The sequence below is a fragment of the Canis aureus genome, chromosome 20 (genome assembly GCF_053574225.1).
Source record: "Canis aureus isolate CA01 chromosome 20, VMU_Caureus_v.1.0, whole genome shotgun sequence".
NCBI lineage: Eukaryota > Metazoa > Chordata > Mammalia > Carnivora > Canidae > Canis > Canis aureus.
This window is the reverse complement of record NC_135630.1, coordinates 9,283,331-9,308,138: the sequence shown is the minus strand read 5'-3', so window position 1 is coordinate 9,308,138 and position 24,808 is coordinate 9,283,331. Positions and strand designations below refer to the sequence as shown.

Here is a 24,808-nt window from a genome sequence, read left to right as displayed (position 1 = left end):
AAATAAAATCCTTAAAAAAAAAAACAGATTTTATTTATTTATTCATGAGTGAGGCAGAGGGAGAAGCAGGCTCCCTGCGGGGGGGGGGGGGGGGGGACGGGGCATGGACTCGATCCCAAGACCACAGGATCACCACCTGAGTCAAAGCCAAAACGCTCAACCACTGAGCCACCCAGGTACCCTAAAATAGATTAAAAGTTAAATCCCTTTTACTGCTACTGTATTTATGAACTATAAGTTGCAAAATGATTGAAGTTTTGCTTTTTAATGTCAAACGTTAAAGCAACGGTTAAATGTCTTTCTGACAAATTGAGAAAAAAAATGAAAAAAAATTTTAAGCAGTGAATGGTAGGAGAGTAAGAGGCCAGATGGTCTAAGCTTTCTGATACAACTGAATTACTAACAAAATTTAAAGCTGGGATATGATGTGTTAGCAATGTTTAAGAGAAAAAAAGTCAAGAAAACTACACTATAAGAAAAATATGCTTATCAAGGACAAACTGGAAATCAAGTGATTTAGGACCACTCAGCAAAGCTTAATTCATCAGCCTTGACAACTGATGTAGAAGTACAGTCTACAGATTTACAGAGAAAAAAATGAATTATTTCACATTTTATGCTATTATCTATTTGCAGTTTTTTATACTGCTGATTTGTTTTACTTAATAGTCAGGGTTTTTTTGTTTTTTTTTTTTTAATTTTATTTATTTATTCATCATAGTCACAGACAGAGAGAGAGAGGCAGAGACACAGGCAGAGGGAGAAGCAGGCTCCATGCAGGGAGCCCGACATGGGATTTGATCCCAGGTCTCCAGGATCATGCCCTGGGCCAAAGGCAGGCGCCAAACCGCTGCGCCACCCAGGGATCCCTAATAGTCAGTTTTTACAAAGTATTATTAAAATGAAGGTGTTTGAACCCATAGTTGCATATTCATCCATTTATTCAACAAGTAATTATCTAGCACTTGCTTTGAGCAAGTTTCTGTCCTAGGCATCTATTATTACACCTGGTAGCACTGTTATATAACAAAAGAAAAAAATTAAGCCTTCCTAATTCACACAGACCTCCCACTAAGGGTCGAATCCTTAAAGACAGTATGATATATGAAATTGATTATACATGAAATTAGAGAAATAGTGAGTATATACTACATTTGGACTATGACCCTGGAAAGTTAAAGTATTTATATGTATAAAAAGCCTTTATAAAGGATAGATTTTTAATGAGGGGTTCACAAAGCCAACGTTTTGTTAGTACAATGAGCATTTTTCTAAAGAGAAGGGCCATGGCTTGTTTTAGATTCTCAAAGAGATCCATGATTACTAAAAGTTATTTTATCATAAGCTACCTTGCCATATGCATTTATGGACTACAAACACTCTACACTGAGTAAAGATTCATTATGTACCATTTTTAAGATGGATAGTTTTGGGGCACTTGGGTAGCTCAGTCCAATTCCTGGTTTCAGCTCAGGTCATGATCTCCCGGCAGTGAGTGAGATGGAGCCACAAGTGGGGCTCTGCACTCAGGGCAGCACAGAGTCTGCTCCAGATTCTCTGTCCCTCCATCCCCTCCCCCCTCCCCCCCCCCCCCCCCCCGCGTGCTCCCTCATGTTCTACCTCTCTAAAATAAATAAATAAAAGCCTTAAGAAAAAAAGCTGATGGTTTGGTTTAGATTCACGTTTTCTGCATTTTACTTATTAAGTTATCCTGGGCAAGACCCTCCTTGAGCTTGTTGACTCTTCACTCTATGGTGAAGGTAGACACACTGCTTCTGATTCTTAGCAGCCACTCCTAGAAGACTGATATTGTAGCTAGTCTTTTCTAACAGTATTAGACAAACAGCTCTTTCCAAATAGCATTTATTAAGCACCCATATGTACAAGACCTCCTGCAAAATGAGTTTAAATAATTAATGATCTCTATATTTTAGATAACATTTATGACAAGTGATTTCAAGGGCTTGGGTTTGTTATCATTAGAGAATATGGAGTATCTTGAATACTTTGGAAATTTTTTTCAATTCCTGTGAAACTGTGTAAGAGCTAACACACATTCTCATTTAGCATGTTCATGAAAAAAATTTATAATGGAGTTAAATCAAATACTATTTTGGTTAATTCCTAAAGGAATATTCAGAACAACTAATTTCTTCACTCTTACAAGAGAGCTTCTGCACTCTACCCACCCAAAAGTTCCTCAGAGGTCATCACTGAGCTTTGAATTGCCAAATCCATCTATCTCCACTTAGTCTTCACCTGACTCTACTTCTCTGAACAAGTGACATTATTAATCACCTGCTACTGAAAACCTTTCCTTCATTTAATTTTCATGAGAATAAACTGTCCGCCTTTGTTTTCTATTTCAGTTGATTTCATCCACTTTCGCACAACCCTTAAATGTGGTTTTCTCCCAAAGTGGGATCCTTAACCACCTTCTCTCTTCATCCTTCACTCTCCCAAGAATTGTATTTATTGTCCAATGACTGCCGGGGTTTTCAATATTATTTCTTTACTGATTCAAAAATCACTGACTACAGGCTTGACTTATTTTTTTGGATCTAGGTTCTAATCTCCAATTATATAGCAAACATCTTTATTTGGCCAACCCACTGGTACTTAAAGGTCTTTTATCTACAAATCTCCTTTGTTTCTTCTATCAATAACATTACCATCATCCCAGGTTACAAATCTGAGTCACTTATGATCCTAGTTTAGGAACATGTCTACTATACAACTTTTGAGGAGGATTTAAAAGATACATGAAATTATAAAAAATAACATAACAGTCACCTTCCCAACACCCAGAACCAACAACTGTTAACATTTTGTTATTTATGCCTAAAAATGTTTTATTCTCCATAAGAAATAACACATTACAGGGGAAGATAGCATCTTTGAATACTACCACCCCCAGTTCTCATTCACCATCCCATCTCTCTGAAGAAACTACTACCATTAAGTTTTATCTCTAGTCCTCTAGTCTATTTTTTACACTTTTATGTTTTTGTGTATGTGTGTGTGTGTGAATCCCAGAGTAATATATATACTATTTTGCATGCTTTGGGTACATAAATGACATTATTCTATATATGCCATGCTAAAATTTTCCTTCTTTCCATTCAAGATTTACATTCTATCCATGTTGGTATAAATAAATATAGCTATGCTTTTTAGATGCTACACATTATTCCACTGCATGAGTTTATCCCACTTTATTCATCAAATTATCTACTGGTCAGCAAATAAATTTATTTCCACTTTGAACTTTTATGAACAATGCTGCAAAAAACTCCTCCGTGTTTCCTTAAACATGCGTGCTAGATTGTCTCCACAGTATATAATATAAATTTTTACATACAAATAGAATTTTTACATAATAGAGTAGTGCATTTTTAATTTTATGTCACTCACACAAAGTAGCTGTGAAAGCCTAAAATTCCACATGATGTTTTAAGAGTATCCACTTCTCTCAAATTCTTGTCAATATAAAATATAATCAGACTTTAAAATTTTTTCCATCTGTTGGCTGACAAAAAACTGTCATATTAATCTGCATGTACTTAAGTACTGAGGTTACTTTTTCACGTACTTATTGGCTATTATAATACTTCCCTTTAAACTGCCTAGTCACATCCTTTGTCATTTTTCTGTGATACTTTTTGTCTTATTGATCTATAGAATGCTAACATATTCTAGATGATAATTCAGATATGTGTTGCAAATACCTTCGGCCAAACTGCTGTTTGACTTTTAATTTGGTTGGTCTATAGTATCCTTTGTCCTACAAAAATTTAGACTTTGATGCAGTCAAATTAATACACATTTTACCTTCCAATGTATGTTAAATAGTCCCTGGAATAAAAAGGAAATCATAAAGAAACTAAGAAATATGTAGAAACGAATTATGATTAAAATATAATATGTCAAATAGGTGTGACACAAAAGAGAACTCAGAGGTCAGGAGACGAAAAGGTCTTAAACAAGCTAAGCATTTGATTCATAAAGATGGACAAATCAACAGAACAAAACCAAAGAAATAGAAGGAAAGAAATAATAAAGAATAGGAAAAATGTGCGGATCCCTGGGTGGCGCAGCGGTTTAGCGCCTGCCTTTGGCCCAGGGCGCGATCCTGGAGACCCGGGATCGAGTCCCACATCGCGCTCCTGGTGCATGGAGCCTGCTTGTGTCTCTGCCTCTCTCTCTCTCTGTGACTATCATAAATAAATAAAAATTAAAAAAAATTTTTTTAAAAAGAATAGGAAAAATGAATAGAAAACAATAATTTTTTTTAGAGAGGGTGCAGGAAGGGGCAGATGGAGAGAGAGATGATTTTAAGCAGGCTCCATACCTGGCACAGAACCCAATGGGAGCTTGATCGCACAACCCTGAGATCATGAAGAGTCAGATGCTTAACAAACCAAGTCACCCAGGTGTCCTGAGAACAGTGATTTTTAAAAATAGTACAGATTCACAAAATCAAAAGATGATTCTGAAAAGATTAGTAAAACAGACCTCGGCAAGAATTATCAAAAACAAAGAAAGCGCAAATATAAAGCTAAAGGGGGAGAAATAACCACAGAGACAATACATATAAAAAATAAGTCAGTATTTTGAACAATTATATGTTAAGTTTAAATGTGGATGACTTGTATAAACTGTGTAAATTATATAAAGAAGAAAATAAGTACTAAGTAGTAAAGAAATTAAAATGTAGTCCAAAACCTCCTTTCCATATTACTTATGAAAGGTCCTAAACTTAAAGGAAAACAAAGCAAAATGATGAGCAACATGTATCTTTAAATGCAAGGAGAGTTCAACATCTGAGAATCCATAAATTAACTGGCCCCATTAATAGATTTAAAGGAGAAAAATTATGATCTACCCAAAAAATGCAGAAAAACCATCTTTAACACAAAACCAAAACAAAGGCATAGATGGGAATTCCCTATACGCTAAGAACTACAACAAACATTAAACTTCAAGTTGAAATTTGAAATACACTACAAGATTAGGAACAAAATAGTGATGCCAATTATTATCACCACTCCTCATCATATTAGAGTTCTTGACCAACATTGTAAGAAAAAGATGTAAGATAACTGGAAAGAAGGGAGGAGGGCTCAGTTGTACCAGCTGAAGCCCACCTAGACTGGTGAGCTCCCAACTGATCCACAGATGACCACAGATAGGGAAATCAGTGCAGCTCATCTCAGCAGAACCAAATGGCTAGAATCCACAGTGTCAGGAAAACCAAGAACTAGTTCTCGTTTTAAGCCAATAAACTTTAGGGGGAGTGGTGGTTGTTATGCAACAATAGCTGACACAAGTAAGGAGTTATGGGTATCCATTACTGGGCGACTACAAAAATAAAATGTGATGGATATCTACAGTGGAGTATTGTGCGGCAATAAGCAGCAACACATTAGATACATACAAAGCAACATGCATGGATGTTAAAAACAGTAGTTACCAAAAAGAGTAGGAAACAGTAGGATACATAAGACCATTTATATAAATGTTAAATATATACGACAGCATATACACAATATGTTAAAAATATGTATTAATCAAATTACATTGGATGCTTATGAGCGAGGGAGATGACTGCTGCATAAATAAAGGGTAGAAAGGAATACATCAACTGAAAAAATAAAACAGGGTATGAAATAGCTAAAACCTTTTTCTTTATATAAAAAGTCAATTATCAATGTAACTTATTAAATAGTCCATCCTTTCCCACTGACTTATAAATCTATGTCTATTATAGAGGTATAATGCCAGGTATAAATACATTCTTACTCTGTTTCTGGGGTCTCTAGTCTATCCTCATAAACTGTCTGCAGGCCAACAACACATTTAAATTTTTTCTAGGGGGATCCCCGGGTGGCTCAGCAGTTTAGCGCCTGCCTTCGGCCCAGCGCATGATCCTAGAGTCCTGGGATCAAGTCCCACATCAGGCTTCCTACATAGAGCCTGCTTCTCCCTCTGCCTGTGTCTCTGCCTCTCTCTCTCTCTCTCATGAATAAATAAAATCTTTAAATAAAATAAAATTTTTCTAGGGCCTTAGAATCATTCCTGTAGGAAGGAGGGCAAGCACCCTATAATTTGTTCTTTTGCATAATTGTCTAGATTTTTGGATCTTTACCTAAGAGTTTATAAAATTCCTCCAAAACCAAGTCCTCTCGAGATTTTGACTGGAATTGTTCTGAATCTATAGATGCAGAAGAATTAACAGCTCTATCTTGTCCATCTTTCCATGTGTGTTTGTGGGTTAAGGATTAAAGGAAATCAAATGGTTTTGGTCTATTTTCTCTTAAGTTGTTTATCTCTTCACTTATTTATGCCCCTCAATAAAGTTAAATTATTATTTTCATAAAGGCATTGCATATTATTGTTAGATTTATTCCTAGATACCTATTTAAGTTTTTTTTTTACCATTGTGAATGGGATCTTTTTTAAAAAAAAATTTATTTTTAAATTTTCATTACTGAAGCATAGCTGACAACCAACACTTTGTCCTGTATTAATGGACCTGTTTGTGGTTTTTGTTTTCTTTTAGATTCCACATATATTAAATGAAACTGTATGATATTTGTCTTTCTCTGTCTGACTTACTTCACTTAGCATATTATATCCTCTGGGTCCATCCATGTTGTCACAGATGGCAAGACTTCATTCTATTTTTATGACTGAGTAATATTCCATTGTGTGCGTGTGTGTGTGTGTGTGTGTGTGTGTGTACACACCACATCTTCTTTATCATTTTCTGATTGTTGTTCTTGTATACAGTATCCCTGATTAACTCTCTATGCAGGTTTAAAATCTATACAGTTTCTTAGAATTTTTGTGTTAAAACATCGTGAATACCAATTTTGTTTTTTCCCTTCTGATCTTCATGACTTTTAGTTGTTTTTCTTACTCCCATTCGCTAGAATCCCTGGAAATTACGCTTGTTAGAAAGATGGGAGCTGACACCCTGTTTCCCTATTATAATTAATATGATATTATTTAATAAATAAATATATCAATAATAAATATGATACTTGCCATAAATCTTTAATATAGACACCTTATCAAGTCCCAATCCAGATTAAGAGTCTCAGAAGATGGTGAATTTTAACAAATGCTTTTTGGATCTACTGGGATGATTATATGGGTTTTCTCTTTTAATCTATTCATATGGCAAATTATATTAACAGATTTTCCAATGGCCTTCTTTGCCTTCCTAGTATGTATTTAGTCATCATGTATTTTTTTTTAAGAGTTTATTTGAGAGAGATAGAGAAGGTATGCACATGAGCAGGAGGGAGGGGCGGAGGGAGAGGGAGAAGCAGACTCCCCGCTGAGCTGAGAGCCCAATGCACGACTGGATCCCAGGACCCCGGGATCATGACCTGAGCCAAAGGCAGAGCCACCCAAGGACCCCATTTTGTGTTTTTAAACCAGTGCTAGATTTACTATTATTTATTTAGAATATTTGTAGCTATTATGATACATAAATTCAGCAAGAAACTTACTTTTTTTAAATGCTGGGTCCATTTTAAAGTTAAGGTTTACTACACCTCCATAAAATAAGTTGGGAAAGCTTTCTCTCTTTTACTGTTTCCATAATTGTATAATAAGGCTTATGTATTCCTTGAAATTTTAGTAATAGGCCTGGGTCTGATGGATTTTATTTGAATGAGGAAATGCATATGTAAAATTAAAGAACTTAAAAGCCTGACTTGAACGTTTTCTATTTCTTCTTGAGTCAGTTGTAATTTACATACATTTATATTTTTTTAATTGTCCACAGGTTTTCAAAGTCCTTAGCAACAGGTGGTTCATAGTATTTTCTTATGATTTTCAAACTATTCTATTGGTCATATTTCTTGTTCTTCATAGTGTTCATTTTTCTTTGATCTGTCTTCTCAGAGGTTCATCTATTTTTTTAAACTTTGTGGTTTTACTATTTTCTTTTATATTTCATTAATATTTATTTTTTATCTTTATAATTTCTTCTGTTTAATTTGGATTTATTCTGTTGGACCTTTATTACCATCTAGATGAACATATGCTCACTATATCTTTCATATTTTCCAATAAGTGCATTTAGAGCTACTAAATTTTCCAGTGGGTTCTATTTAAATCACATCTCAAATTTTTATATGCAATGCTTTCATTGTTATTTAGTTGCAAATATTTTATAGTGTTCATTTTCTCTTTCATCCATTAATTAGTGAGACAATATAAAGTATTTTGATTTTCACCTCGTTTTCTAATTTTATTGTTTTATGATGAACTGATACATTTTGAATGATACAGATTTTCTGGACATTGTTGAGATTTGTCTATAACCTAGTACACAGTTAAAAGCTGACCTACATATAACTGAAAAAAGTATATAACCCTGTACAACATTTTATTAGGTTAGGTACAATGTTCCACATATCTCTAGTTTATGAGGTTTGTCAATCCTGTGGTTCAATTCTTTGATCTCATTTTTCATTTTTTATCTGTTTCATTTTTCAATTTTGGCAGAGGTGTGTTAAAGTCTCATGTTTTGTAGGCATGTCCACTACTTGCAATTCTAAAAGTTTTTGCTTTAAATGATATCTCAAGGCTATGTTGTTAGATGCATATAAGTTTATGATGATTCTATTTTCTGGGTTGTTCCTTTTAGCAGTTTGAAGAGTCTCTGTCCCAATTAAAACTTTTTTTAAGATTTTATGTATTTTATTAATGAGAGACAGAGACAGAGACAGAGAGAGAAAGGCAGAGACACAGGCAGAGGGAGAAGCAGGCTCCATGCAGGGAGCCTGACATGGGACTCCATCCTTTGTCTCCAGGATCACACCCCGGGCTGAAGGCAGCGCTAAACCACTGAGCCACCGGGGCTGCCCCCAATTAAAACTTTTTTACACTAGGGATCCCTGGGTGGCACAGTGGTTTGGTGCCTGCCTTTGGCCCGGGGCACGATCCTGGAGACCTGGGATCGAATCCCATGTCGGGCTCCCTGTATGGAGCCTGCTGGGTCTCTACCTCTCTGTCTCTCTCTGTGTGACTATCATGAATAAATAAATAAAATCTTTAAAAAAAATTTTTTTACACTACATTCTATTTTATTACACCAGCTTACATTGGTTAGGATTTTTTGTTTTTTTTGTTTTTGTTTTTGTTTTTTAATATTTTTCTTTTTTTTTTAATTTTTTTCTTTTTTTCTTTTTTTTATGATAGTCACAGAGAGAGAGAGAGAGAGGCAGAGACACAGGCAGAGGGAGAAGCAGGCTCCATGCACCGGGAGCCCGACGTGGGATTCGATCCTGGGTCTCCAGGATCACGCCCTGGGCCAAAGGCTGGCGCTAAACCGCTGCGCCACCCAGGGATCCCAATTTTTAATTTTTTTTTTTTTTTTTTATGATAGTCACACAGAGAGAGAGAGAGAGGCAGAGACACAGGCAGAGGGAGAAGCAGGCTCCATGCACCGGGAGCCCGATGTGGGATTCGATCCCAGGTCTCCAGGATCGCGCCCTGGGCCAAAGGCAGGCGCCAAACCGCTGCGCCATCCAGGGATCCCGGTTAGGATTTTTTGAATGAAGATATTATTCTATCCTTTTTATAACATTTTGTTTTGTGTATCTGTTAAAAATAACACAGACTCATGTTAAGATCACCATAGATTATTTTAATACAATTTCTGGTGTTTTGGACTTATTTCTACTATTTTGATTTATGATTTGTATTTCCATTTTTTTCTCCTTTGTTGCCTTTTATTAGATTGGTCAAGTTTACTTTATTTACTACCCCCAACTTAGTATTTTAGAAGCTATACCTTCTATTTCTATTATGTTAGTATGTGCTAGTTACTTAAAATAAATGTCCTTTTCACTTCTCATCTTCTCCAGATCACATTTCACACAGTTCCTAATAACTATTTTATTCAAAGGCCACCACAGTCTGGTTCCACTCTATCTTTCTAGCCTTACCTCTCTCTCTACCATATGCCTCTACAAAGCCATACATCTAGTTAAACCATATTGCTTGTCAATTTCTAAATAAAATACAAAATTCCTGGCATTCTCTTCTGGTTCGTGATGTCTTCTCATTTACTCTCTCATTCAATCAACAAATAATTTATTGAAAACTTACTTGGTGCCTAACTCTGAGCAATACCGTAAATGCAAAGGATAAGGTCCCTGGTTTTATGAAGCATCATGTGGAAACATTAAATAAACATAAATAGAACAGAATAGAACACCATGAATACATGAATGAATTCAGCTAAGTTAACTGGTGGTAATTGGCTCCCGTCTTCCACTATACCCTCAAACAACTGTCACTGGAATACACAACTACCCACCAGGTGGCACCAAACCACAACCAGACCTTTGACTGATTGGGAGGTCTTTATCTGAGTCCTGGAACCCCTTCCACACATCTTCCTCAACACACTGTGTTGGGTCGTTTTATTAAACTCACAATAAAGCCATATTTTTTGTGATCTAAGGTTTTTAGAATTATTTAATCACCTCATCGTGGGAGTTTACTGTATCACAAGTTGTAGCTACTAACCAAGAAAGAAAAATGGGGGCCTAGGACAAAAATAACAGAACAGCCTCTAGTTGAGATTGATGAGTACCAGCTAAAGGCAATCCCTCTCTGAGAAAGTGACATTCAAACTGAGATCTAAAGAATGACCAGGAGTATGAAACCGAAAAACTGGAAAGTAAACAGTGTTATGTAAGCACCCTATGAAGGTCAAGTTTGGATTTGTGGAACTCCAAAAAGATAACTGTGTGTGTGTTGGGGGGGGGGGGTGTGAGTGAGTACTGGCGTGAAAGGGGTGGAATATAATTCATCAGAGTATAATGCTTCAGAGCTTGGACTCTTGGAGCCCTACTTACTATCTGAATTTAAATCCTTGCTCCACCACTTAAAGAACTGTCTAACCTTGGAAGGGTTACTCAGACTAAGGTTGTTTAGAATATTAATATATTAATATGTCAAGCCCTAAGAACTATTCCTGACAATATAGTAAAGAAATTTTAAACATTAGGGTTTTGGGGTTTTGTTTTTGTTTTTTAGGGTTTTGGTTTTGTTGCTATTATTGTTTCCAAATGAGTGAGAGGAGCCAAATTATTCAGTGTCTTGAAGGCCATGTTGAAATTTCTGAATATTATCCTAAGTGCAATTAGAACCTACTGAAAGGAAAAAAGAAAAGAAAAAAGAAAACCTACTGAAAGGTTTTAGGGCAGGGAGTGTAATGATTAAATTTACAAATATATTTTTAAAATCATTTTGGCTAATATATAGAGAATACATTGCTTGGAGTAAAAGGGAGAAAGGCCAAGAATGAAGACAAGAAGTTAGAAGGCCAATGGCCATGGTAGTAACCTATATAATAACAAATAACTACAGATTGGTCTAAGCTAGTAGCAACAAAGATGGAAAGAAATTGATAGATCCAGGAGGGAGTCTGCTTGAAAGATTCTCTCCCTCTACTACCCCTCTCTCCCAGGAGCTCTTTCTCTCAAATAAATAAATAAATCTTTAAGAAACAAAGTGGAAAGAACTCAAACATCCAATTACGATCAGGCATTGACCTTAATCTAGGAGAATATGGGATATCTATTATAAAAACTGGCACTCTGTCTTAAAAATGCCTAAGTGAAAGAGAAGAAATGGGTTATATTTTCTTCTCTGACATACCCAATGAAAAAAATTATAGAAACACAATTTTAAAAATAACAGTTAGTCCCATCTCATTTCCTACCCACTCCCAAATTGTAACTAAGCACTGCAAACAATTTGTGTTTTTTCATTGTCCTGATTTTGTGAATGGAAAAAAAAAAAAGTCGCTCATGGGTTTCATGGGCCCATTTCCACACATAAAAAAATTAAAATGGTGACATTTAGGAATGCTTAATTCCATTTGACTTGCTCCTCTGCCCCTAAACCCAGAGGCCTTAACTGTCAACTATGCCCTCACGATGAAACTTAAAATGTCCCACCACATAGCAATAATGCAATAATGTGGAACCTTTAAATTAGCTACCCTATTTGGCAATTCTTTGTCTTTTCTCAACTTTCCCCAGCCCTCCCTACTCCATAGTATTATTTCCTTGAATGCTTGTGTATCTTAATTTAGTTGGTAAGCTTGAGGCCAGGCCCCATGCCTTATTCAACTTTGAATCACTTACTCCCTAGAAGCCACGACGCTGTTTGAATGTAAGTACTTTGTACATATAAATGTGAAGCCTACCAGTATCTCAACTGTACTTAATGAGTATCATATGACAGAGGAAGAGGGAGAACTTCTGCTGCTTTAAAATGTTCGAAAAGAAATGGTCTTAGCTTAATTGCGAATTAAAGAACAATTTCAGGAGGTGTTCATTTATGTGATCTGAGCTGTGACAGAGCAGTTCTATAGTATGGCAAATGTATATGCTTTCTCTTCTAGATTCTAAGATTCTAAGCACCTTGAATGCAGGTATGTTGCCTGTCTGGTCTGCCCCTCTAGTCCATGCTTAGAATAGTGCCTGGCATATAGTAGATGCTCAATTAATATTTACTGATAAATTAATTCATAGGAATTCATTACATTATCTCATATAAACCTAAAAGAATTTTAGTATCTCCCCCCCCACCCCAATAACAATCTTTGGTGATAGGTCTAACACAGTATCATAAAAGCTAGTACATTAACTGGGTTTTCACAATAGCAGCAGCTCTCTTCCAGCACTATCATTCCTAATAGTCTAGGCAATGGTTCTCAAAGTATGACCCCTTGGCCAACATCAGCATCAGCATCACCCACCGAGGGACTTGTTAAAAATGTAAATTCTCAAGTCCCATCCCAGATCCACTGGAGGTGTGCAGCTCGCAATCTGTATTTTAACAAGTGCTCCAGAGGATTCTGATGTGTGGTCAAATTTGAGAACCACCGGCCACAGAAATTTTTGTCTGGAAATAGAGGGATCTCAAAACACAGGTCATAAAATATTACATGAGGCTTTAAAGAAATATACTACATGTTCAAAAATTAGAGTGTCCTACAATAAGTTAAATGAGGTCAATCAATTTAAGAGACATAGAAAGAAAATTACCACTACATAGTTGAGGGCCATTTTTTTTCCTTAGCAAGGATCATAAAAGTGTATTCAATTCAAGCGACATTTAAAATGGCTTTCAAAAAAAAACAAAAAAAATAAAATAAAATAAATAAAATAAAATAAAATAAATAAAATAAAATAAAATAAAATAAAATGGCTTTCAGATCCCTACTATGAGTTATTAGGGAAAAAACAACAGCGATAGACAGAATTACAGAGCAGGAAAGTATGAGAAAAATAATACATGGATGAGACCTAGAAAAACTGCTTCTCATATTCTAATTGAAAGTAAGCACTTTCATTTCAAATAAAGGCACAATCACAATAGTTCTGGCAATATCTGTGACTTTATAACCAACAGAAATCATAAATATTCTCATATTTATAGTTATTACAGATATCTCAAAATATAATTTATGGTCATCACTAGTTTGAAATTACAGGCATAAATTAGATCTGCCACTAGCTCTCATTATTTAATGCATTAGTAACAAGGCAAGTGCATTAATATATCACAATTAAAAATAGTCTGAAAGCTACATTTTACTGTATTTGGTTCCTTGGTAATCCTAGATATTATATTTTATATATTTTAAAAAATTGTTCTGTGAGAAGGCCCAGAGGCTGGAATTCACCACATGATCAAAGAGGCCTGACACAAAAAAGATGAAAAAAACTCTAGAAAAGTTAATCGCTATGTTGAAAATGTTCTTTGACCCCCTTTAAGTGATGCCCTTTCATGAACCTGAGAAAACCCACAAGCCTCTTTCCCAGTTTACAAGTGGGTATGAAGGACGCATAAGGGACAACGACTCCCTTTCCTGAAACAACATTGTACCAAGGCACGCAGCTTTGCATTCTGGAAAGAAAGGCAAGCTGCGACTACCTTAATCTCTATCATTTTTAGTTTAGTTTAAGCGATGGGCATACCTATAGCTCCGATCTACAGAGGCAGACCATTTAGTGGAAGGTGAATAAAAATAGTTAACCAACTAGTAGGGAGTTCTGAATAAGAAGCTAAGGAGTTCAGACTTTATTTTAGGTAATGCCTTGATTGTCTTGTTTTACTTTTCATTTACAGTACTATTTGGGAAACAACTAAATTTGTATAAGAAACAGACTTTGTGGGGATCCCTGGGTAGCGCAGGGGTTTGGTGCCTGCCTTTGGCCCAGGGCCTGATCCTGGAGACCTGGGATCGAGTCCCACATCGGGATCCCGGTGCATGGAGCCTGCTTCTCCCTCTGCCTGTGTCTCTGCCTCTCTCTCTCTCTCTCTCTCTCTCTCTCTCTCTTTGTGACTGTCATAAATAAATTGATTAATTAAAAATAAAATTTAAAAAAAAAGAAACAGACTTTGTTTTTTAAAACTCTTAAGAGGCTTTCCATTGCCTTTTAGATAAAGCCCAACAAAGAGACACAAACCTTATAAAGTCGTCAGCAGTAAGACTCTCTTACCTCTTCAGCTTCATTTTAATCCCCTTTCCTTCCCATAACCCATATTCTAGCTATATTCAATTCTTTCTATAATTCAAATAGTCCATGTTTTTCTTTCTCCAGACTTCCAACCATGCTAGTCTCTGCTTGGCTAATTACTTCAAACCCTTCAAATATGCTCAAATGTCACTTCCTCAGGGAGGCACTCTCTGCCCTCCTAGGCATTCCCCAGTGGTATACTCCCTAAACCTTTCATTAATCCTTTCATAAGGCTCATCACATTTGATTATAATAACATGTTTAATTGTTCATTCCTCCATATAGCTGAAAGCCTGGTGAGAGCAAAGACAGGGTCTTATTTACCACAAGACACTCAGCTCTGAGCCTGACAGCTACAGCCCTCAGTAACAGCTGGTAGAGGATGAATAGATGGATACTTTGCCTACAGATAGGTTTTAAAGCATTCCTACATTTAAGAACCTTTAGCTATCCCTACTTGACATTTATAAACCTTGTGTACTCATTTAAAATTCTATATAATCAATATTTAGCCTTCTCCTCCGTCTAAATGAGTAAAAATTTATTACTTAGACACATTGTTAAATAGTGAAATTGAGAATTAACTAGTGTTTTAAAAATTAAAATGTCTGTTATCTCAGTTGGTTGAGCAACCAACACTTGATTTCGGCTCAGGGCATGATCTCGGGGTTATGATCATTCTCTACCTCTCTCTCTGCCCCTCCCCTTGCTTGCTCGTTCACTCTCTCTCAAATAAATAAATAAAATCTTTTTAAAAAATAAATAAAAAATAAAAACTAAAAGTCTGAGCACAAAAGAATGAGTGCTACTAGTTTCCAAAAGCAAACGCCCTTTATTGATCTGTTTTCTAGCTATATATACTTCTCTTTCCTTCTATATAAAACATGATTCTTAGAGCATACAAATACCATTTAAAACCATTCCTTTTCGTTTCTGCTTTGTTAACTGGCAAGGTAGTTCTTTACTTTTGGCCACTATTTTTTTCCTTTACATAACAACCTGTAAAACATATATTCAAGTGCACTAAGAATCAGTTGTTATTTTAAAGAGGCCTTAAAGGATCCTGTTTTTCAATTATAGGTGACAAAGCAGAAGCTTTGTTTTATTTTCTTTTTGGATCGCAAAATCTCTATAAAAAGTAACAACTACAATAAAACTCTATTGATTTAAGTAAATGTGTCATATTAAAACACTCATCTTCTACACTCTTCATAATTTAATACCTTATAGCTACTTTGTATACTTTTAAACACTATGGTTAAATGATTTTTCACTTAAACACCCTCTATTAAAAGACAAGTAAAGAATTTAGTGACTTTACTCAGCATATACGGGCTTCCACAAACACAACTCACCTCCATTTTTTATAAACTTGATACTTGTAATGTCCAATTCCCAGTAAATAGGATTTTCAGGAATATTCCTAATTGCATGATACCGTATTTCATTAATTCTAAGATGTACTTTTTTTTCACATTTTAACACCTCTGAAATCAAGATGTGTCTTACAACTGATGGTATCCTAAAATTTATAATTGGCAGCATTTACTTCTTTTATTGGTCTAAAAATGTTTCTTACAATAGATTGTATCTTGGCTAAATGAAACACAGTTATTAAAATGTTTTAAACTTTTCTCTAATAATGCTTTCTAACTGGTCTAAATCACAGTACAATAATAATTCAAACAGTTCTAGAATCAAAACTAAATAAACTTAAGATTCATGTTTTACCTTTTTAGAAAACTAGTGACTAGGCTAAACTCAAAAAGTAGATAATTGAGGGATCCCTGGGTGGCGCAGCGGTTTGGCGCCTGCCTTTGGCCCAGGGCGCGATCCTGGAGACCCGGGATCGAATCCCACGTCGGGCTCCCGGTGCATGGAGCTTGCTTCTCCCTCTGCCTGTGTCTCTGCCTCTCTCTCTCTCTCTGTGAGACTATCATAAATAAATTTAAAAAAAAATTAAAAAAAAAAAGTAGATAATTGAAAGAAAATGCTTCTTTTTTTTTTTTAAGAAAATGCTTCTTTAAATAAAAATGCAGCAGAAGTTAGATTTAAGAAGCAGAAATAACAGAAATGAAAAAAAAAAAAAAAAGACTTGAAGATGTTCAGTCAGTAGTAGCTTCCAAGGAAGTGGAGGCATGAAATAGCCCTAGAGCTTAATCTATAAAAAGAAACAAATATTAGGAACATGGCAGGGGTTAGCAAAGATAACAAATTATTTAGGAGGAAAGATACTGTTGTATTATTTTTCTCTCCTTAAGGAGGAATCATTGTCACCCTTTAAACAAAAATATGGTAGAAGTAGTTGAAATAATTGTAATTAAATGTAAAATTGTAAACATTCTTAGTAAATTAAAAACCAACCTACCAGCATTGTCTTCCTTCTGGCTCAATCTGTTTCACCTTCAGGTAATCCTAGGATAGGGGCTCCTTTTCAGATCCCCAGTTTTTCATGTCGATCTTCTACCTCCCTGTGGCAACAATATGTTCTAATTAAAAGAGTCCTTTTGTGCCACAGGGAGGATTTCTGATGGTATAACAAATACAAAAGTTATCACAGCTCATCCATGAAGTCAAATTAATCTTGAGATTTTTCAAGAAAGAAATTTGGCTCTTGAACTTATTTTTCAAGACAGAAATCTCGTTTTATTTTTTAAAACTGCACTTTAAAAAGCTAAGCTTTCATTTACTTAAAAAAAAAAAGCAGTTCTTTCTTGTTGAATTATGTAAAAATTCTTATCATTTGTGTACCTTTTCAACTAGTCTCTAAACGCAATTTTGTTGATCACAAAAAAGTTTTCTTGAATTATTTAACTATTAACACCAAATTTTTATGTTTTGCTACCTGGTTAAAAACCAAAGTCCTGGTCCTAAGGATCAGAAGAGAGAAGTAAGAAGCTACCAGACTGCTTTCAGCCATGTCTTTTGTAAAGATTAATAAATCTACTTGTATTACAGAACATGATGTTAATTTTGCTTAAAATATACATTTTTAAAAGACCAGCAGGAAATATAAAAAGAAGTACTTGCTGTTCCCTTGCTGGTAAGATTATGAGTGATTTTCACTTTTTCTTTTTAATACTTCCCAATTTCTCCAATGAGCATGTATTGATTTTATTATAAGAAAAAAATCAAATTTAGGTATAAGAATGAATGATTAAAACCTGTTGTGACCTTCAGATGAAGTTAATCTAATATGACAACATTATGGCTCTGATATATTTTGGATGGTCATATTTATGTTTTTGGATGACTACCTTTTTATATTTTAAATAACACTGAAGTATTCAAGGTTTAGCATATAAACCTTTCAAAAAAGAAAATATATTTAAGATTTTATATAGATGGTTCTCAGTTATCTGCAATACTGAGGCAAAAATCAATTTATTTCAATCTTCATTTCCTAAGAGCTATGTGTTAAACACTATATACTATATTCAACAAAATTTAAATATATGGTCTCTGTCTTCAAGAGACTTATATATCCACTTTGAAAACAAAAGGAGTATGTATACACACAAGAACAGTATAAGAAAGTAAATGATCAAGTGCTTTAGTCCAGATGGTCTAACACAAGATCAGGAAAGAGCATCCTTAATGTAGGCCATAACCACTGTGGAAAGCTTCATGTAGCTGGGCCTTGAAGAAATGGATAATATCTAATCACAGTATTGATAGAAAACTATACTTGCACAAAAGCTCAGAAGCATAAATAGCACAGTCCATGCAAGGGGTAATAAGGAAACCTAGAATACAATGTTTCAGTAGATAAGAAGTCCAGATTAAGAAGGATCTACTTCTGGATGATTCCATGGGTGACTGATCTTGGCAGAGGAGTGACTTTTGAAATCTAATAAAGAGCTTCAGAAGAATGATAAATGTAGGTGCCAAAGCACAGTAACTTAAGGAAGGAATAACAAGGAAAAAGCACAGACTGAAGGTATAGAGCATTTGTCTTTTTAAAAAAAGTGAAGTGAAAGGAAAGAGAAAAATAAAACAGAGAAGTAAACAAATGTTCTGTTTTAATGTATAAAAGACCTTCTCCATATTCGAAGACATAAGCAAAGGTCCTAATGAAGTTAAGGAAATACTTATGGAGCACTTACTACATCACAAGCACTGTGCTTTGTATATTTATTTTATATAGTCCTCACAATCTTGAATTACTATTTTATGACTGTGAAACAGACTCAAAAAAGTTAAACACTGACAGGTAAGTAATAAAGTAGGAATCTGAAACCAAGACTAACCATCAATATTCTTCCCTTTTCTTCTAAAGACAACTACTTAAAAAGGCTTTAAAAGAAAAAAATATTAACCCCAGGAATAGGACTTTCTATCGTATCTGACTATTCTTGGCTCTTCTTCATGTTCCTCAAAATGTAAACATTCCCTAAGGTTACTTCTTAATCCTGTGTCCTTTGTTCTTGATCACAGAGAGTCAAACACAGAATCTAAATATCTTTCCCTTGGAGAAATCTCTCAAATACCTTTGCTTTTGGAGATTCCATTTATTTCCATGGCATCAATTACTGATTTCTAAAACTATCTCTCCTTGACCTTTCTTTACTAAGCTTCACTTGTACTAGATAACTTCTATTTGCCCCTCCAGATCTATTCTCCACCCTTCTTGATGCTGCTCTCTGTCCCAGAAGGCTGACTTCAACATCCTATTGCTTTAGATTGCACTTGGTCAGTGGAGAGCCTTGCCAGGGGATTAGAGGGAAGAAGGAGAAGAAAATCAGAGTCCTTATTCCCTGGCTCTCTCTCTGTGCCATTACCCTCAAGCCAGCTGTATCCTTGACCAAAGGTTCCAGATTCTCCCAAGGTAATCCTCGTTCTCCAGGGCTCTCTCCTTCTGGGTTCCAGCAATCATTCCCTCCCTATGGGAAGAAACAACTCTGCTACTGCCACCTCTGAACTACAGTTCTATTTTTTATGGTCACCCTATACTTGCCCATATATTTATGACTAGTCATTTATTAAATATTTTTAAATTGTTCTAATTTGAGTATGACATCTCCCTTGTGATAGGGCCCTGACTATACATTTGTGCACCTTTAAATACCTAAATATTTCTCCTTAGAAGCTCTGCTTCAACTCAAAATCAACACTACTACCAGACTTATATGGTTCCCAAAACAGTCTTGCCTTCCTCAAATCCCTATATGATACTATGGCCATCACGTAGGGTTAAAAAACTGAGTAATATCTACCTACCTGTGCCTGTCCCCCTAATTTGTCATGTCAAGTATTGCTAGATCTGGGCAGCCCAGGTGGCTCAGGGGTTTAGCATCCCCTTTGGCCCAGGGCCTGATCCTGGAGACCAGGGATTGAGTCCCACATCAGGCTCCCTGCATGGGGCCTGCCTCTTCCTCTGCCTGTGTCTCTGCCTCTCTCTCCCTATGTCTCTCATGAATAAATAAATAAAATCTTAAAAAAAAAAAAAAGTATTGCTAGATCTTATGTAGTAGTATTACTTAGATAAGCCCTTTCTGTTCCTGTGGTTTCTACCTTGTTTAACTCAAGTCATCCCTTAACTCATATTACGACAGCTAGTCTTCCTGCTTCATCCCTTCCCCTACAATCATCCTGTATCTCCTGAGATACTAATTACATAGTACTTTCTACTCAAAACCTTCCAAATCTTTCTGCTTTTTACATGCCTTATCACTAACTCTTGGATTCAAATGGTATTTTAGTCACAACTCTTAGTAGAACTCCCTGTCATGGTCTCATTTACTCAGTAACTTCTAAACATGCCTTAAACTTTAATATTCCACCCATTATTAATTATATTTCCCTCTGCCTTTCACTAACCTCCTATCTTGTCCCATCCTAATCCCACCATCTGTCCTCCTTTACTTTCTCTAACCATTCCCTAATTCTGTAAATTGAACTTTCTTCTGAAAATTTCTTTAACTTCGTAAATAGCACTCAGTTGATTCTATACTGCCTTATATTTTCAATATAATATATATTATATATTATTAACTTATATATATATGTAAATTATTAACCCCTTGAGGGAAAGAAACATGTTGAAGATAGTACTCTCGTACATAAGAAATACAAACTATTTACTGATATATTATCATAAATTAAAGTAGAAGTTTAAGGGGATAAATACAGTAAGTTAAAGTGCAAAATGAAGAAACAGATCCTAAATAGGTCAATCTTCTCAGCTAAGCCTTAAAATATTTCTATCAACATTTAGCTACTATTGGTTGCATTGGCATAAACTTACTACTTGTTAAATGGTAATCTGTCTAATAACCTTTAAAATTTATATGTATTTTATACATGTGTGTATATATATATATATATATATATACACACACACATATATAATTTTTTGAGAGTGAACATAAAAGCTACATCTTCAAATCTTAGTAGGGAATCCCAGAGACTCCTCTCCATCCCCAACTCACCACCTCAGTCTATCTAGCGGGCCTCCAGAGCTGGTGGGGTCTGCAGCTACTGGCAAAGGTACTTTCAGCCTGCCAGTCAAGACCACCCTTCACTCATACTCCATTACCATTCCTTAAAGACACTTTATGATTATTGATCTCCAGTTATCATCAAAAAACAATTTTATTTTTTAAAAAGGCAATTTATAGATGAATACGCTTATTTTTAAAGTCTCAAACATGTTTGGTTTTTCCTATAAAATTTGAGAGGATTACTATTACATATAAGCTCTGTGAGGAAAATGTACATTTTCTTGGTCTATACAAAAGGTGAAGCAAAATAGCCAACAGTTACAACTAACAAAATGAGAAATCATTTTATACATAAAATAATTAGGATGGCTAAATGTACATCACTAAATAATTTTAGTACTCCTGCCTGGATTTCATCATGAACATTATTTCTGTTGGAGACATATACATATGGGTATATAGGAATAAAACAAGAAAAACTTCAGTGTAAACATGCAGGAAACAAATATAACAGGTCAGTAAGTGTAATTATGAACATTTTTAGACTAATATAATTTAAGTTATAATACAGGAGCATTCCAGGAAGTAGTTCCTAGATGTACAAAAGGAAATCTTGTTCTATACGATCTCATTTCCACCAATTCACTAAATAAAAACTGCTGTAGACATCTTATAAATACTCCTTTTCCTTTTCTCCCTAGTCAGCTTCTTTTCCAAAGCCTATACATATCTGGAATTTAGGTTAAAAATGTCTAGCACCACAAGAAATGAACCTAATCCTAATCAACTACCTAAAAGGAAACATACATTAGGATAAGTCATAACAGCTTTATTTATCTGTATATGTTCTAGATATCAGAAGAATGAAAAAATATTTATTCAGATTTTAACTTGTTTAAAAATGCATTTTATTCTTTATGGGGTGCCTGGCTGGCTCAGTCATTAGAGCATGGGACTCTCGATCTCAGGATTGTTAAATTCAAGCCTCATGCTGGGTATAGAGATTATGTGAAAATAAAATCTTTTTAAAAATGCATTTTATTCTTTAAATTAAAAAATTAAGTTTAGATTAGCTGATTCTAAACTAATCTATACATATTAACAATCCTTAGAAAGTTACATTAGCCACATGTATTTTCAAGTAAGTCCGTATATTGTAGTCTCAAGTTCTGCATGCCTTATGATGAATAAATGGGAGTATTTTAAATTGTTCTAATTATACATTTATGAGATGTATGAGCCAGCAGATTTCAGTCTGAATTTGGCATTGCCTTTAAAAGAGCTGTAAATGAATTCTAAGTTTCAGTGTTATTCTATAAAGAGAGACAAGAATAGCTATACTATACTATTTTTTATTTTTTGAAGTAATAAAGCAAACATACATTTTTAAAAAAATGTTTAAGATGAACTTCTCAAGTACTTTTAGACTATTTTAGAATAATGTAAGTTATTTACTAACATTTCCTTTTAGTGTTGAAGAAAAACCAATCTAAAACATATTACCAACTAGTCAAAAACCACTTTTAAAATATCACAAAAGTAACTGTTCTTTTTAGCCAGATGATGTATATTCCATTTTTCAATATCACAATCATTCATACCCGTGCCCAGCAAATGACTGTCATCACCCTTAGAGTTCAAGATAACTAAGAAAGTAAAATCCTTTGAACAGATGATATTCGCTTCCTATTTGAAATTGTTTTTACCTAAGTAATTCAATGAAGCACTAATCATCAATTTATACAACCAATAAGATTTGGCTGATCTGCTCTGGCATTTTATTTTATTTTTTTTTAAAGATTTTATTTATTCATTCATGAGAGACACAGAGAGAGAGAGAGAGAGAGAGAGAGAGAGGCAGAGACACAGGCAGAGGGAGAAGCAGGCTCCACGCAGGGAGCCGGACATGGGACTTGATCCTGGATCAAGCCCTGGGCTTAAGGCAGCACTAAACTGCTGAGCCACCGGGGCTCAGCCCTGCTCTGGTATTTTAATGTGATAAGTATCCATAATTTAAATTAAAAAAAAAAATTTTTTTTTTAAAGGTTTTACTTATTTAATCAAGAGAGAGAGAGAGAGAGGCAGAGAGAGAAGCAGGCTCCATGCAGGGAGAGCCTGACGTGGGACTCGATCCCGGGTCTCCAGGATCACGCCCTGGGCTGTAGGCGTGCTAAACCGCTGAGCCACCTGGGCTGCCCTTTTTTAAAATTTTTTAATGGGAATTTGGTATTGTAGTTTTCATATTTTAAAGTTTCCCATTTGTTACCAAAATAATAGTCTTTTTTATTTTTTTGATCAAAACATTTTCCAGGGGATGCCTGGGTGGCTCATTGGTTGAGCATCTGCCTTCAGCCCAGGGCGTGACCCCAAGGTCCTGAGATCGAGTCCCACATCAGGCTCCCCACACAGAGCCTGCTTCTCCCTCTGCCTGTGTTTCTGCCTCTCTCTGTGGGTCTCTCATGAATAAATAAATTTTGAAAACAAACAAACAAAAAACAAACAAAACACTTTCAAGAAATTTCAAACCGGCTCTTTTTTTTTTCAATCAATTTAAGCTATCATGCTTTTTTTTCTTGTGCTACTAGTTTTGTTTAGTTACACTCTAGTTATACTTCCATAATAAAATCAGTTACAAAATCTACTTCAAAACATCATCCTGCATAATACTTTTAACTGTTCTCACAATTTTTTTCCTCAAGAAGAAAATTCATCTCTGCCATGATGCTTCTGGCTTCAGACTGGAAAACTCTCCAAAACCCTCAAAAAAACATACATATATCTTCCTGCCACTTCCATTATCTACTGTCCATCACGTACCACTCCAGTCTAGTCACAAAGTCTCTATAAAGTGTGTAGCTACCTATTTTGAGAAAATGAACTGATTATCCCTTCACATGGGGTTTGCAGGCACTGCTGTAATCATTGCTCTGCAGAGCAAGGTAACTTTTAATCCCTTAGCTCAATAAAAAATAAAACTGGAGAGAAAAAACAAAATAAAAGTGAAACTGGAGGAAGGGCAGCATTAAGCCATTAAGCTAGACTAAGCTAATAGTCTTAGGGTGTGCTACTGGGCCTCCACAAGCAGAAAAACATCAAATATTCAAAATTTTTAATCATGAGACTTTGCTACATTTATAGAAATTTATCTAAATACTTAAGAATGCTGGGGCAACTGGGTGGCTCAGTTGGTTAACTCTTAATCTCAGCTCAGGTCTTGATCTCCTGGTCATGAATTCAAGTCCCATGTCAGGCTTCACGCTGGGCATGAAGCCTACATAAATACATACGTAGTACATACATACATACTTAAGGGTGTTCATTAGAATTATAAACCAAGCATAAGGATTCTTTTTCTCCATTAAGAGCTAAAGATAAATTTTAATGTTTATTTTTATAAAAATAGTCATTACAGTCTTTCTGGTAAAATACTCTATTTTCTTTATGGTCAGTGGCAAAAATGAAATGGTTTCCAAGAATTACATAGATTAACCTCCAATTAAACATATAGTTATCTCACCACAGACAGACTGAAATACCAAAATTTCTCAGAAGACAAAAAGGGAAGGAGACTCTGATAGACTGTTAGAAAGATGCTCCTGATCTAAGAAAAAAGGAATCATGCTGCTCCACCAATACTGATTCAAAGAAATTCTTAATTGGTTATAGAATGAGAATACTGTGTTTGTTTTTGAATTAGTTACCCTCCTTTACTAGCCTAAAGACTTCTATAAGTAACTAGTCAATACTCACACTCTTAGAAAAAAATGATAAAGATAATTTTATTATTATGGGCCTATT

The 24,808-nt window shown here is 35.1% G+C and overlaps 1 protein-coding gene across 13 annotated transcripts in view; it reads right to left on the bottom strand.

The window, feature by feature from the left end:
• ELF2 (E74 like ETS transcription factor 2) overlaps positions 1-24,808 on the bottom strand; it is a 98,821-nt gene that overhangs the window by 25,522 nt on the left and 48,491 nt on the right. For 2 of the 13 annotated variants that reach the window (XM_077861008.1, XM_077861010.1), the window contains exon 2: positions 16,936-17,038. The exons of the other annotated variants lie outside the window; for them this stretch is intronic. The gene's annotated coding sequence lies outside the window, so the exon portion shown is untranslated. The remainder of the gene's footprint in view (positions 1-16,935; positions 17,039-24,808) is intronic. 13 annotated transcript variants of the gene reach the window in all.